The sequence below is a fragment of the Marmota monax genome, unplaced genomic scaffold, assembly GCF_021218885.2.
Source record: "Marmota monax isolate L192 unplaced genomic scaffold, Marmota_monax_Labrador192_F-V1.1 WCK01_AAM20220418_F8-fsc00013, whole genome shotgun sequence".
In the NCBI taxonomy this organism is placed as follows: domain Eukaryota; kingdom Metazoa; phylum Chordata; class Mammalia; order Rodentia; family Sciuridae; genus Marmota; species Marmota monax.
The window spans coordinates 5,030,268-5,047,503 of record NW_026692202.1 but is presented as its reverse complement, the minus strand read 5'-3'; the positions used below and the strand labels follow the sequence as shown (position 1 = coordinate 5,047,503).

The following is a 17,236-nucleotide window of genomic DNA, read 5'->3' as shown; positions in this document are numbered from 1 at the left end:
TGATTTTTTACATATGAAAAGATAAAACAAAGCATCTATTTGCTCTAAGAGACTACCTTTTCCTCAAATTTCAAAGAGGAATTGGAGATAACATATATCTGATAAATATTAACCAAAACATGAGGTGTTTGGATCTGCCTGACTTTGGATCCCAGTATTCCACTGTGTTCAATCTAGGTCAACATTTTCTTTCATCTTCTCTTTCTTTTTTAATATTGTTGTTTTCTAATTGTACAGATTGTAGAGGTCAGGGCTGCTGGGCTCTGCCTTCTTTTTCAGTGTACTCCTGCACTGGGGTCAAGTTTCTCCAGAGAAACAGAACCAATTTGTGTGTGTGTGTGTGTGTGTGTATTTAAGAGGTTTATTATAAGGAACTGACCCATGATTACTAAAGCTGGCAAACACAATGTCTATGGTGTGGGCCAGCATGTTTGAGACCCAGGAGACCCAATGGTATAATTCCAACCCAAAAACTGCTAACCAGGGACAGCCAATGCTGCAAATGAAGTTAAAGGCAGTTAGCTGGAGAATTCCTTCTTGCTCTATGAAGCTGGTCTTTTAGTTCTATTCAGACCTTCAGTTGATAAGTCAAAGCCCACCCACATTATGGAGGACAATCTGCTTCACCCACAGTTCACAAATTTAAATGTTAACTTCATCCAAAAATATCATCCAACTTGATACATAAAATTAACCATCATAAACAATATTAACATGAACAAAATTAAAGCAAAAATAAAATAGTTATTAGAGTGCAGGAGAATCAAAAGGCAGTTTATCATTGTCCTCAGCCTATACCTAAAAACATAGACTAAAAATAAAACTACACTTGGCAGAACTACAAGAATAAATTTACCACCACAGGCATAAATTTTTAACACCCTTCACTATGAAACTGATAGAACTAACAGAGAAAGAAAAAAGATAGGTATGAATATAGAACATTCAAAATATTTAATGACAGGCCTCATTAAAGGGCATATATGAACATTCACTTCACCTAACAAAGAGGAAATACAGATTCTTTTAAATTATAAATGTTAGATTTACAAAAATACAAAGGTGCTGGGCAAGGTGGCACATGCCTATAATCCCAACAGCTCAGGAGGCTAAGGCCTCCCGAGCTTTGAACTTGAGGATCTCAAGTGCTGGTCAGAGAGCTGGTGGAGGTCTTCAGCACTCTGTGGAGGGGCCTCTTCTCAGGGTTAAAGGCCACTTGGGCAGGGCCCATGGGGCTGACCATATTCTTGTCTGTCTTCTTGAATTCTGTGCAATCCAAAGGTGACTGTCTTGGACTAGAGGTGTTTTGTTCAGCTGGACAGCTAGCTATGCAGGGCAGTGGGCAGCACTGCTTTTGACTTTTCTGAAGAACAGGGGTTTGGTAAGAAATAGGAGACAAACTTCACAAAGTCCTTCTCTGTTCTCATTGGCCACCATCCTGATGCTTCCTAGATCTTGGATCTGCCTGACTTTGGATCCCAGTATTCCACTGTGTTCAATCTAGGTCAACATTTCTTTCATCTTCTCTTTCTTTTTAAAAACTGTTGTTTTCTAATTGTACAGATTGTAGAGGTCAGGGCTGCTGGGCTCTGCCTTCTTTTTCAGTGTCCTCCTGCACTGGAGTAGGGTGACCTGGCCACACTCTCCCTCTTTGAGGCTCAAGGAAGAACAGGCCAGTGTGGCCTGGTCACTGCTGTTGGCCAGGACAGCTCCAAGCTTCTGTTTTCTTTTCAGGACTTGAGCTCATCTGTTGGGGAACCTCTGGCAGCTGATCTCTGAAGATGACTCCTACCAGGGTCACTCTGAGACTTGTCTTCCAGAGGAAAACCTATGGATACCAGATCTCTCCCTGTGCCTTCAGCCTCTTTCTTCTTAGCCTCTTCCTCCTGTTGTGTGTGGGGACAACAGGAGGGGATGCTCTGAGCTACTCTCCTCCTGGGTGCTGGATTTTACCCTTGCTCTGGGTAAAGTTGCAAGCACCTGTAGGGCCTGCCTCTGAGCAGTTGAAGGTCCCTGTCCCTGCTCTATGCTGAGGGTGTGGCGACTTCCCTGGTGTCCCAAGTCTCAGGCTCGGGGTGGTTCTTCTTTTCTTCCTCTTTCTCTTCTGATTGCTGCCTTCACTGTCCTCTTTCTCAGAAAGAAAGACAGTTTGCTGTCTCCTTCTCCAAGTCAGCTTTCTTCAAAAGCTTATGTCCCCGCCCCCCCCACACACACACACACACACCTTCCTTGACTGAGGGCTTGATCATCTTCATCAGTAGAAATGTCCTCAGGAAAACTGAGTTGAGAAGTCACCTTTAGTGAGGACTTGGAACTTTTTGATTAGTTTGCAGAGATGCTTCTGGTTGAAAGGAGGGATGCTTTTCTTGTTGGTTATTTCAAGGAGTTGGTTGGCAACAGCCTTTTAGTCAAACTGGAGTAGTAACCCTGTGTCCTTGAAGATTCCACAGTCTGTCCTTTCTCTTTCTTCATTGATTCTGTCTCTCCGGGAGTGGTATTTTCCCAGTGCTGTCTTCTTTCAGCTGATTGCTGCTGCCTCATTTTCAGAAGTCTCTTCTTCAGAGGTCACTATTACACACTGTCATTTTCTGTTCCTCCATTGTCTTTTCAGGTACAAAAGAAAACTAATCTACAATGACTTCTAAAACACCCCAAGGTATTGTCTGTATCAGTGTATGGTCCTTGGTCTTGGCAGCAATTTTGCAGAACGGATCAATAAACTTGAGGTTCTAAGCCAAAAGCTCTTTCCTTCCCACTTTGGGAAGTTCATCCAGGTAAATATTAATGAAGTGGAATCTCACTCCATCAGGAGAATGACTCTCAGGACACAGGATCTACTTCGTCAGAACATACAGAAAAAAAATCTTGATTCAGTTTTCTTCCCAGCCATTCCATTTCAAAACTTCAAAAGACTGCCTCCGGACCAGATGGATCAACATATATTTGTGCAGGCGCAGCACGTCTATTCTCTTCCATTCTCTATTCATGGTTTGCCAAAAGGTCTGAATGAACAGGTGCACAAATGCTATGAACAGAGAAGTTTTGAAAAACATGAAAACATCAGAAACTTAAGAGCCTCTGAGCTGTTAACAAAATGGATGAGTTGGGAAATAGTTTTCGCTAGCTCCTCCTGCAGAAGGGGTTCATACTACACCCACAGTAGAAGAGTCCTTTCCATATTTTTAGGAGTTATCCTTGGCTGAAACTTCTTTTCTCTATCTGCGTCTTCAAGGTGAGGTACTGGCGCAGCTTCCTCACCACCTGGTTGGTCGCTGACGCCCTCTTCGCGGATACCAGCGGCTGAGAGAACTGGAGATCCACTGGCTGCACGGTAGTAGAGCCAGCACCAGACCAAGCATCCCGGCAGCACGCTGTAGGCCGCGCCTGCGCAGAGGAGGATATAATTATCTTATCAAGGTAAATCTGAAGATAAGAGAGAACTGGGTAGATTGAGAAATGTTTTTGTTTTTGTGATAAATAACATTTAATGATGGATTGGGTAAGAGAAATAGGGGGGAAAGTCTAGCTTATCAAATTGCATGTATGATAGTACAATTCTCTGGAACAGAAAACACTGGAATACAGTCAGATTCAGAGAAGATCGTGTCATGGAAAATATGAAATACCTTCAAGGTATTGAAATAGAGATACCAGGTAGATGATTGGACCTGCATGACTATTGTGAACTAGAGATACGTATCTGGAAATATAACTGTATGAATGGCATTTGCAGCCTAAGGAGAGTATGTAACTGGAAATGAAGGGTTAATTTGTCCAAGACACCCCTATAGGTTGATCTCTCATATACAGGAGGTTAGTTTCCTGAAAAGTCCAATGAACACTGCAGGCACTTTATCCCTGTAGAATATTGATATTGGATCAGGTTGTGTTGGAAAGAAGAGTATTAATAAGGAAGTAAATAGAGTGGGATGTGGGGTTGAGGGAAGGTTTTTTGTTTTGAATTTTTAAAAATTATCAGATCAGGGCTTGGTGGCAGAGTGCTTGCCTAGCACGCATGTGTGAGACACTGGGCTCGATTCTCAGCACCATGTATCCATAAATAAAATAAAGGTCCATTGACACTAAAAAAAAATTTTTTTTTTTTAATTATCAGATCATTGAGGGTGTTTTCAAGCTCTGGTTGAAACTAAGTGACTATTTCAGAGAAAGAGTAATGATGATGTAAGATCCAAAGCACAGGAAGCTTCGTAAATAAATTAATTAAAACTAGGGGGAAAAAACAACACCCAAAAAGAAAATTGCTCATTAAGTTGTGGTATTTATATAATGTAGTATTTTTCAGCCATTAAAAATGATGCATATGAGCCATGTGTGATGGTGCATACCTGCAATCTCAGTGACCTGAGAGGCTGAGGCAGGAGGATCACAAGTTCAAGGCCAACCTCAGCAGTTTAGCGAGGCTAAATTAGTGAGACCCTGTCTCAAAATAAAAAATAAAAAGGGCTTGGGATGTGAATCAGTGGTTAAACACCCCTGGGTTCAATCCCCAGTACCAAAAAAAAAAAAAAAAGATACATATGAGAAAAGAATAGTATTGACCTAAGTAACAAGAACTGTTACTGACCTTGGGTTCTTGAACTCAGAGTTCAGAAACAAACAATGGACCTGGAAGGAATTTAAACATGGGCATGGCTTTATTAAGGACTTCTGCTTGAGCCAGAAGGGAGACATCACATGAGGGACAGAGACCCAGGTTGGCTCAAGCAAAGAACAAAGGGAGAATATCTTTCATGCCATCCCCAGGGTAGGTAGGATCTTGGTGTTTTTGTTGTTGTTTGTTTTGTGGTGCTGGGGATTGAACCCAGGGCCTTGTGCATGGAAGGCAAGCACTCTACTAACTGAGCTATCCCAGCCCCAGGATATTGGTCTCTTGATATCATTGCATGAAGAGGTGGGACTTCAGTTATGCCTGTGCTTTTCCTTATTATGCTTTTTCATGTGTTGCATGTTTTATAACCATCTTGAGTCTATACCTAGGGATGTGTGTTTTGCCATGCTAATAGGTAAAGTTAACTGTGAGTTACCTTAATGACAATTCTATGCATGCATTTGTCCCTCACCCACCTGGTATGCCCTTATCATCTAGCAAAGTCTTTAAGATTATTACTTTCAGAACTGATATTTCTGCTGATCATATAATCTCAGAAGGCTAGCCAGGCTCAAAAGCACACACCTGTAATCCCAGAGGCTCAGGAGGCTGAGGAGGAGGAAAACAGATTTAAAGCCAATCTCAGCAATTTAGCAAGATTGTAAGCAACTTAGTGAGACCCTGTCTCAAAATAAAAAAATTTTTTAAAAGGGTGTTGGGGATATGGTTCTGCCACAGCCCGGCTGGCTGGGCAAAATAACCGGGGGGGGGGGGGGGGGGGGCGAATAACTTGTGTAGATTGATACAGCAGGAGTAGGAGCCCTTTATTGTAGGACCTGAGCGATATTTATACATTCCACACAGCTTATCTAATTAGCATAAACTAGATACATCAGTCAACCAATAAGGAATCTCCACACTTAATGGCTCGCTTTTGTTACTTCTCAAACCACTCCCTCTGGCATTTTGCCAGGCACCATCCAGACTTGTTTACTAACATTTTCCAGGCACCATCCTGACTTGTTTACAGACTCTAACATGGTTCAGTGGTTAAATTCCCCTAGGTTTAATCCCTGGTATCAATCATCATCATCACCACCACCACCACCACCACCACCATCATCATCATCTCAGAAGGCTGAGTTGACTTCCCCAGACTTTTATCCTCTGTCTTGTTATTTTAATCCCATAGCCTCAAAAACTAGTTCACTTTTTAACTCCTCATTTTCTAATATGACCATTAGTTAGCCCCATAGGACTAAAAGCTAGCTGTGTTCTCCTATTGCCTATGAAAGGTTTTATCCCTTAGTCCAAAGGGGGTCCTGTTGTTCCTGGGGGTCTCTGAGTGTGTCAAGGCCAGTCATGTGAGGAAGACTTATCATTGTATACCCCCTCAGATCTTTCTAATTCTTACCTTTACAGATTCATTGCCTAGTCAAACCTGTTAAAAAATGATTTTGGGTTGGGTGGGGGGGTACAGGGATTGAACCCAGAGGTGATTTACCACTAAGCTACATCCCCAGCCCTTTTAATTTTTTATTATTATTATTTTGAGACATGTATCTCTCAGTTGCTTAGGGCCTTGCTAAGTTGCTGAGGTTGGCTTTGAATTTGTGATCCTCTTGCCTCAGCCTCCTGAGCCACTGATATGTGCCACTGCACCCAGGAGTGGTAACATTATTTTAAACAACCCAAATCAAAGATGCATTGTGTATGAAAAGTATTCATAAAATGGGCATCGTGGTTGTATCCAAAACATCTAGTCAATTTTTTGTGGCAATATATATCCTCATTTTTTTGAGGGGGTGGTGGATGACTTTTATATTTTTATTACAAAATTTTCTTATAAAAAAAGTAAACAGCAAAATAAAACTCATCACCCAACCAATTTTGTTTTGTCAATATCCCCATTTATTCTACCATTTTCACACCGATTTTTTGTAATGTAAATTTCAGATATCATAGCATTTCACCTATAAATACTTATTATTTATCTCCCAAAGATAAGGATTCCACAAAATAATTATAATGTAATTATTATACATAAAATATTTGCTAAAGTTAATTGATAACGTCAAATATCCAGAGAATATTCAAATTTTCTCAGTTGCCTTACACATTTTTTTTGTGTGTGTGTGTGTATGTGGTACTGGGAGTTGAACCCAGGAACACTTTGTCACTCTCCCACTGAGTTACATCCCCAGCCCTTTTTATTTTTAGAAAATAAAAATTTAAAAAATTAAAAAAAAAAAATCAAACTTTTGATGTTCTTGCCTCAATATCCCGAGTTGCTGGGTCTGTGGACATAGGTCTAAGACATTTTTAACAATTTACTCATTTGAATCAGAATCCAAGTAAGAGCTCACATATCTCATTTTGTTGAGATATGGCTGAAGGCTTTTTAATTCTGTGGTACCACTCTTCTTTCCCCCTCTTAACCCTAATTATAATCCTACTTTGACTCAAGTACTCACACTTCTGCACAGCCCATGTGTTGACTCTATCCCTGACACTGAGGGCATGTAGCTCAGGGGCCTAATCTCATCCCAGACCACTGCTGACCATTCATAGTTCACAATTTAGACCAATGAGAAATGAGAAGTTGCTCAGAGCTCTCAGAAAAGACTTTCTTTATCCTTCTGAGGAAGCTTGGGGAACTCAAACACTGTCTCGGTCTCCTTTCCTGCCTCCTTTTCTCCCACCACCCCCACTCCATGTACACCAGTTAATTAAAAAAGGATCACAAATAAAACATAAGAGCAAAAATTATAAGCTTTTAGAAGAAAATATAAGATACTATTTTCATGATCTAGGAGAAGGCAAAGACTTTTTTTTTTTGTAAATATTTATTTTTTAGTTGGACACAATATCTTTTTTATTTATTTTTATGTGGTGCTGAGGATCAAACGCAGGGCCTTGCATGTGCTAGGTGAGCGCTGTACCATTGAGTTACAACCCAGCCCGGCAAAGACTTCTTGAACAGGAAACAGAAAGCAAAAAAGCATAAAGGCAACAATTTGATATTAATTTTTAAAAACTTCTTAGCAGACAATATCATTGTGAAAAAGACTAGGCATTTTCTCCATAATAAAAAATATTCACGGGCTGGGGATGTGGCTCAAGCGGTAGCGCACTCGCCTGGCATGCGTGTGGCCAGGGTTCGATCCTCAGCACCACATACAAAAACAAAAAGATGTTGTGTCCGCCCAAGACTAAAAAATAAATATTAAAAAATTTTCTCTCTCTTGCTCTCTCTTTAAAAAAAAAAGATAAACTTTAAAAAAAAGAAAATATTCACAAAGCACATATCTCATAAAGCATTTTTACTTGAAGAATTCCAACCAACCAAAAGACAAATTACCCAATAAACTGAAGATATTTATTCTATACTACTCTCAAGAAGTATAAAACATGGTCCCTACAACAGAAAGATAGTTTAACTTCTCTTATGACACAAAGTGAATAAATGACAAAAAGCTTCTTCTCTAAGACTAACATGAAATAATAAAGGGATAGGGTAGAAGATGTTTTCCTCTTCAGATGTCACATCTAACTTAATATATGGGAGAGAATTAGTCCTGGAAAAATCTAATCACACTAAAAATTTAAAAAAAAAACACTTCTATTTTCTTGAGTTCTGAGATAACACAACACATATTGAGGACATTTAAGTTAAAATCTTTAGGAACTGGAGATGTAGCTCAGTGGTAAAGCACCACTTATCTAACATGTATGAGGCCCTCGGTTTGATCCCTAGAACTTAGAGAAAAAAAATCAATATCTAACTATGAATCAGCTCCATACATATCAATTCTCTTCCCTGTGTGTCTACAGTGGGACGTACATGCTAACAGCAGCTGAAAGAAATGTCAGGTCACCAGAACTTTTTCAGGAATAGATTCTTGCAAGCCTACTTTCATATTATGTTAGGATTAAAAATGTATTAGCTCTTAGGATAAATGTAAATGATAGGATTTCCATAAGTCACATAAATTGATTGTGTAAAGTAGAAGCTTTTGGCTATGCTTACAATAAATGTTTCAAAATTTAATTTATCTATTGCAAATTTCAGGGTATCTGCTAATATAAAAACAATACTGGGTCTTCCCTGGTAAGGCATTAGGATATCAATAGACACAGATAACATCCAAAATGTGACTTATATGAGAATCTTAAAATCTTAACCATGAAAGAATTTGTAGAAGTCTGTGACTTTTACAATAAATAAGATCAAAAATTAGTCTTATAAATGATTTTTGTGAAACTTGTAGTGATCACTTGAGAAAGTAGCTTGAAAAATTGTTTCCTACTAAAAATAATAGTGTCAAGAAAACTAGTGTTGGGGTGGTAGAGTTCAGTGCTCAGTGGTAGAACACTTACATAGCATGTGTGAGGCACTGGATTCAGTTCTCAGTCCACATATAATCAATCAATCAGGGGCTGGGGCTGGGGCTCAGTGGTAGAGCACTCCCTTCATAAGTGTGAGGTACTGGGTTCAATCCTCAGCATCACATAAAAACAAACAAATAAAGATATTGTGTCCACCTACAACTAAAAATATTTTTTAAAAAATCAAATCAATCAATCAATAATAAAAGGTATTGTGTCCACCTTTATATATATAATAATATAATAATAATATACACATATATAAAACCTGGGTATCATTGAACTTGGGTATTTGCAGCCATTTTTTTTTTTGTACTTTGGCTTCCTCCCCCTGCCCCCATTTCAGTGAAGTGCTGTCTTTTTTAAAGATTTAATTTCAGTTAGATAAAAGCTGCTGGTGAATTCTCTATGGGTAACTTAGTCCCAAGTTCACCACATATATTTTCATGTGAGGTTTAAATACAATAAAGAGCATGACATTTTTCATACTCTCAAGGAGTTCAACTTCTAGAAAGTTAAGACACATGTAATTGTGATAATAATATACAGTAAATTGTAGAGAAATCCTTCAAGTTTTACTAATGAACCTGGGGATGTGAGAGAGAGGCACCACTTTCAGGGTGGGGCAGGGGAGAATCGGGGAGATTTCATGCCTTAAAGCAGGTCACATTTACACATGGGGAATAGAAATGAGCAGGACAATCTGCTTAACAACAAATAATAACAGCTGATATTTGTTGAGCATTAATAGCTGATTTAGCCAAGGCTTATGGGTAATTGGAGAATTAAGGCTTACATGTTTAGCCTGATTTCACTTAGCCATGAATGACATGCTTTAAGAGCTTGAAGCCAGTTTAAAAAGCAGTGAGGGGTAACATCATCAAGAGTGTAGTGAGAAAGAATAGTACAGCTGGATGAGCTAAGAGGCTACTGCAATCATATAGGTGAGTGGAAATATAGCATATTAAGGTAGAAGTGAGTAATGAAGATGAGGATAAGCACTGTGGATTATCAGGATGCAGAATCTAGAATCTAAATGGTTGATGGACTACATGGGTAAGAGCTGAAGATGACTTGAAAGTCAGTGGTAGTCCAGGAGTACAGAAGACCTTTTGAGGGACAAATGCGAATTCAAAAGTTCTATGCACACTTTTGTTTTTGGTGCTGGAAATCAAATGCAGGATCTCACGCTAGGCAAGTGCTCCACCACACAGCTACAACCACAGCAAAACCCTTTTGACAGATTTTAATGGAGGAGACAGTACTTAAATGTGAGTCATCCATTTCTCATAAAGCTAGGTCTGAGGCATTCGAATTTATTGTTATACATGTTTGATTTTTGTCCCTTCCTGCACTTCAATGCAGTGGACCTGCGGATGAATGCATATTACCATATTTCTTGCTGTTCATATGCACATGCTGTGTTTCTAAGTAGCCTGAGTCTGGAGTGTGGAATAATCCCATGCTACGTCCATTTCATAAATGCATCTGAGTACAGGTTTTCCACATCTACATTGTGCAGGTTTAATTTACATAAAATCACTTTCAATGGGATAATATTTTCTGGGAAAAAAAAGACACCCATGTACAAGAATAGATAAAGGCAGAAGGTGCCAAGAGACTGAAGAAAGAGATGGACAAATACAGAATTAGGCAGCAGCAAGAAATGCAGGTCCCTACACCATGAGGAAAGGGGAAAGAGTTTAAATGCTCAGACAAGATGGACCAGCCAGAACGTACTTGTGTTTTCTCAAAAACTGTTAACATATCAAAGCATCAGTTAGGATACAGTCTGGTGGCTGGGTATAACTCAGTGGTAGACCCCTTGCCTAGCATGTGCAAGACCCTGGGTTCTTTCCCTACCACCTCAAAAAAGAAAATCAGAGGAGTTGTTTAAAAGAGAAGAAAATGGGCTAGGGCATAGCTTAGTGGTAGAGTGCTTGCCTAGCATGCATGAGACCCTACAAAAGAAAAAGAAAAAGAAAGAAAAACAATCCAGGTGTTAGTGATGAGGACAAAACACTTGGATGATTATCTTAACGTATGCCAGGGTTACTTGGCAGGCAAAATTATGTTCACAACCACTATGGCTTTTTCTTTACTCATTTATTTATTTTTGGTGCTGGGGATTGAACCTGGGGCCTCATACATGGTAAGCACACACTGTACCACTGAGCCAGCTCCCCCAGCCCCCTTATTGATTATAACTTCAAACATTTTTGGAAGATGCCATCAGACAATGAAATTAAAAGAAATGGGGTTTCATCTTTCCAATACCTCTTCATTTGTACGAATCCCTATTTCATCATATGTTCAACACATGGCATAGATGCTGAACTATAATTTGTACTGAAAAAGATACCAATAAATATAAGACACTACCTTTATCCAGAAGAAAATAACAAGTCAGAGCTTTTGGTGGAGATGGAAGAGAGGTAAAAGATATAGCAGAAACAGATTACTATATGTACACTTGAACTCATATTTTTTGTGTGTCTAATTTGTTCCAGGCGCTGTTCTAGGTGCTGGAGATATAGCATTAAATAAGACAGATAATACCCTGTCCTTGTGGATTTATAGTCCATTACAGAAAACATAAAATACAGAAATAAGGATAAGGATAAATAATATGATGTTAGCTATTTAAAAGTGCCATGCCCCCACACACAAAAAAAATGAGGAATCACAAATTCAAAATCACAATGTGGGAAAGAGCTTGGACTGTTTGAGGAATAGTGCAAAGCCTAATATAATAAGAGTAGATGCGGCCGGGGTGAAAGAGCTAGGAAATTTGGTCAACAGAAGTGGTAGGATAGCTTAGGAGAGTTTGATGAGCCACTAAATGATTTGAACTGGTGGACTGATGTAAAAAATGTACATTTTTAAAAATACTATCCTTGCTATTGAATAGAGAGCAAACTTAGGGGCTATAAGGATGCAAGCTAAGAGCCCAGTGAGTGATGACAGTGTCTTGGACCAGAATTATTTTAATAAAGGTGGTGAGAAATTATGGCTTTTAAGAATTTACTGAGGATAGGAAGAAAAAAAAAAAGAGGCATTAAGAATTTAAGACTTCTAAGGATTTTTGTCCTGAGTTACCAGGTGATCGAGACACCAGTTATTGATATGGAGGATACCAGAAGAAGAGTGGTTGGGGTACAGAGGAAACAGAGTCCCTTAAATTTTTAGATGTTTATTAGATATGTAAGAAGAGCCAGTCATGTGACACAGGAGGATTGCAAATTCAAGGTCAGCCTCAGCAATTTAGCAAAGCCCTGTCTAAAAATAAAAACTAAAAAGGACTGGGAAGGTAGCTCAGTGATAAAGTGTCACTGAGTTTAATCTCCAGTATGCCACAATAAACAAAGAAACAAAAAAGAGTTGTCAGCAGTGGATTGTATTAAAACCATACAACTGGAAGGAATCACTTAGGGAAGATAAGAGATAGAGAAATTTGAGGTAATAAGACATCCAACATTTACAGATAGGCAAGTGGAGGTGGATCTAGCAAAGCAATAGAAGGAGGAGCAATCAGGAAAGTTGGTGGATCCAAACCACGTGAAGAAAACTTGTCAAGTATTTTAATGCTCCTGTTAGAGTAAGAAAATTGAAATAAAAAATTGGGTTTGGCAACATAGAGGTTTCATACCCTAGAAGCTTGTGGTTTTGATGGAATTATGACTATAAAACCTGATTGGAATAGATTTAATGGAAAATGGAACCACTTTCCTATATGACTGCTGAGTTTTAATTATATAACCCATTTGGAGGACAATTTGGCAATATCTATCCAAATTCAAATGCACATATTTCTGATCAAACAATTCAACATAAATCTTATCCTATAGATATATTTAAATTTATACAAAACAACAGATATAGAGTTGACTTTTATATCATTGTTTGTAGTGGTGATAAAGAACTGGTGAAATTGTGATATATCATATGTCACCAAGAATCATAAAAATAATGAAACAATGCTTTATATTTTATACAGAAAGGACTCTATTGATATTGAATAATCTCCAGGATGTATTGTTAAGTAGGGGTAAAAATCAAAGTACAGAAGGAAATTCATACTGTGTTAACATTTGGGGGGAAAAAAGACTACATAACTGGGGCTGGGAATGTGGCTCTCTCTTTCTTTAAAAAAAAAAAAAGACTACATAACTGTATGTATATTGCATATTTTGATTAACTGCTAACACTGTTGCCTCCAAGTTGAAAAACTAGTTTATTGGGACACAGGAACACTGGGTACCCTCTTATAACATCTAAATTTGAATTTATATAAATGTTTTACTTACTAATTTTTTGAAGACAGAAAATGCTGGGCATGGTAGTTCACACCTGTAATCCCAGCAACACAGAAGGCTGAAGCAGGAGAATCACAAGTTTGAGGCCAGCCTCAGCAACTTAACAAGGCCCTAAGCAACTTAGTAAGACACTGTGTCAAAATAAAACATAAAAAAAGGCTGGGGGTACATTTCAGTAGTTGAGTACCCCTGGGTGAAATCCCCAGTAAATAATAATAATAACAACAACAGAGAGAATACAAGGTGAAGAAGTAACGGTAGTCTGAGTAATTCTTTCACAATTTTCTCTCTCTCTCTGGTACTGGGGATTGAACCAGGATGCTCTACCACTAAGCTACATCTGCAGCCCTTTTTTGTTTTTTATTTTGAGATAGGGTCTTACTAAGTTGCCAAGGATGGCCTGAAACTTGCAATCCTTTTGCCTCAGCCTCCTGAGTTGCGAACCAGTTGCAAACTCAGTTGCGAACCACTGAGCCCAGCAATTAATTTGATTTTAAAGGAGAATGCAGAAAATGGGGCACTAACTGGAGGATCATGTAGAAAACTGGTAGGTTTCATTTATAGTTTAAGTTGGGCAATATTATAACATGTTTATATATGGATAGAAATATTAAGGTATGGAGGGGAGTGAATAATAAAAGAGAGAAAGAGAGGACAATGGCTCTTTGTGAATAGGGAAGTAAGGATGGGACCCAGTGCTCAAGGGAGACTTTAGGAAGTTGGACAGATACCAATGTCACAGGAGAAAAGGCAAAATTTATTGGTATAAAAGCACACAATTGGCAGATGTACTGGTGGGGATATATGAATACTCATTAAATAAGTGGCAAGCTGAGAGTGAAGCACTGGAATTAGTGGAAAGACAAAGCAGTATGAGATAGTTACTTAAGGAAATAAGAGATGGGATCAACTAAGGAAGTATAGCAGTTCTGCTTTGTCATTCATTTAAAATGAGACTAAGTTAGCATTTGTATTTTTATATAGCCAAATTTGGCTTCTTGGATGTAGTTCTGGACCAGATGGAAAGTTGTATTTCATTAAGCCTGGGGATTTCCAGGTGAGTATAACGAGAGGCAAAAGAAGCAAAGAAATTTAGGGGCTGGGGATGTGGCTGGGCTGGGGATGTGGCTCAAGTGGTAGCTCGCTCGTCTGGCATGCGTGTGGCCTGGGTTCGATCCTCAGCACCACATACAAACAACGATGTTGTGTCTGCCAAAAAAACTGAAAAATAAATATTAAAAATTCTCTCTCTCTCTCTCTCTCTCTCTCTCTCAAAAATGCTTACTGTATTTAAAAAAAAAAAAAGAAATTTAGGTATTTGCAAGGGAGTAACTACGGTGATCAACTGAGGAGTCAAAGCTGGATAAGAGACATGACCATGTTGTTCCTGAAAGGTTGAAGAAGCTAAAATGTAAAGGATAAAACTTGATTCTATAAAGTCTTTCTTCTGTTAAGTTACACATTTCTGAAGTAAGATTAAGTTTTGTTCTCCTGGGACCTGAAAATTATGAAAGCATAAAACAATTCCCGGAACTGCCCATTAGATGTGTGTCGAAATCTCCCCTGACCACCTAGTTGCTCAAGGAGAACAACCCCTTTTCCTCAGAAACCGTGCAGTCCCGCACGTACACACCTCAGGGCTTAAACCAATCAGTTTAAATATATACCCATCTTAGTACTGACCAATCACCCCCACCCAACCTGTTCCCGCCAGTGAATGTGCTAATCATGTTTTAGAGTTGTTATTTGATTTTCCCATGGTATGTGATGATTTGCTAAAGGATACTATGATGTATGTAAAGTCCCTGCCCCCTCCAAAGAATGTATATAAGCTCTGCTCAAGTTGTTCCCGGGGCTCTTTGTTCTTTGCTCCTCTGAAGTGAGCTCTGAGCCCCAGCATGCTGGACCCCCAATAAACCCTTTGCTGTTGCATGAGACAGTCTCTTGGTGGTCTTTTCCTCTGATGTTCGCCTGACCTTTACATTCCTATTGAAACAAGATCCTCTCAAAAATAAAAAATAAAAACCTTCTGGAAAAAAATGTTAAAAGTAACTACCTGAAGGCACTGGAAAAGGAACAAAGCAGGCAAAAACTAAATGGGAGTCAACATTTGAAAGAAGGGACAACAGGTGAATTTCTTATTCTTGCAGGAAGTGGGTCAGATCCCAGTTGGCATTAGATAGTTACAATTAAAGTAGAAAAATCACCATTTCACTAGCTCAAACAGGAAAACAACTCCTACAAAGTTTGTAGGGAAATTCTGAAAAGATAAGCCCAAACAGGAGAACCCCAATTTTGCATTTAAATTTGCCCATATCTCTGGCTTATCCATGAAGTACATACAGGGTTCAGACCCCAAGCAAGGCTAAGGTGAAAAGAACTGAACATGGCTTTTTAGATTGACCTACCTGTTTGAAGGCATGTGTTTCCTTCTGAGGCTCTTCTGTGATTGCCATGTGCTGAGACTGTCTCCAATAATGAGGACTTGACGCTGTGTTGTCATATTAACCTAATTCACATCACTGCTAGTTAATTCTGGCATTCTCTTCCACTGAATATTTGATGGTGAAATCCTCTTCTTTCTCCACCACCTCCCCCACTTTCATAGATACAACACTCAGTGTAAGTACCCTGGCTCATGAGCCACAAAAAAGCAGCCAACATACATTAAACGTGTTTATTATTCCCAGGACAAAGAGACCTGAGGGTCCTAAGTGGGAAACAGATTCTCCCAACATAGAAGAGTGGCCTTTGCAGAATTCAAAGCACACTTCTGGAATTTAATTTGAACAAAGGTATCAAAAAGTTTGTAAACACTTTTATAATTTTTATTTCCCTGAATCTTTTTTTTGAGGGGGAGGGGGAGAAGTAGTGGGGATTGAACTCAGGGGCACTCAACCACTGAGCCACATCCCAGTGCTATTTTATATTTTATTTAGAGACAGGGTCTCACTCAGTTGCTTAGCACCTTGCTGTTGCTGAGGCTGGTTTGAACTCATGATCCTCCTGCCTCAGCCTCCCAAGCTGCTGGAATTACAGGTGCGAGCCACTGTTCCCAGCTTCCCTGAATCTTTGAATTGGGGTTAACTATGTTCCAGTAATTTGGGGAGCTACCATTATCCTGTCAATCTCTTCTTGAGCTTCTCAGATGTCCACATGGCTCACTTCTTCACTTCCTTCTGTTCCAATTTCTCCTTATCAGAAAGGTCCTTTTATTAAAAAAAAAAAATTGTGGTGAAACTCACATAATGTAAGTTTACCAGATCATTATTGTGCAACTGTCACCACTATCTGCTGTGACCTGCACAGCCAAACCTGAGAAACCATCAAGGGGAAACAGGGGATTAAGAAAGAAAAACACTTATAGAGAGAAAGCTGGGACCAGATGGGACACCATCCTTTAATGGAGGAACAATGACCCTGAGCTAGCTCAGCACATTTATTATATAGGTTTTATCATCAAAAGCCTTTCTGTGAAAAAGTTTCTTCAAAGCAGTCAGTCTTGAACATCAATGTGCTTGTAAGAAATTATAGTTATCTTACTATACTCATAATTCTCTATCCCCAGTAGCTGGGCTGCAAAAGGATCACAAGGTACTCAGGGTCAAGACTGATAGTTCTGTACCTTGCAACTGGGCATTCTTGTCCTGCATCTTGACACAGGAAGTTCCCAGAGCAGTTCCCAGCAGCCATAGCCCAGAGACAGTCAAAGACCAAGGGCCAAGTCACCACTCTCCACAAGTATCCATCCCCAGAACTATTTTTTCCTGCAGTGCTGGGAATTGAATTCAGAACCTCACAAAGAGCTAAGCAAGCACTTTACCACTCATCCTCATCTACATTCCCAGCCCTCTAGAACTTTTTTTTTTTTTTTTTTATCTTGGAAGCTTCACTGGGGTGTGTTTTTTTGTTAAACCAGTAA

General features: G+C 39.1%; 1 pseudogene; it reads right to left on the bottom strand.

The window, feature by feature from the left end:
• Positions 1–1,141: 1,141 nt before the first annotated feature.
• LOC124083186 (ribosomal RNA processing protein 1 homolog B-like) lies at positions 1,142–15,770 on the bottom strand (annotated as a pseudogene).
• Positions 15,771–17,236: the final 1,466 nt, after the last annotated feature.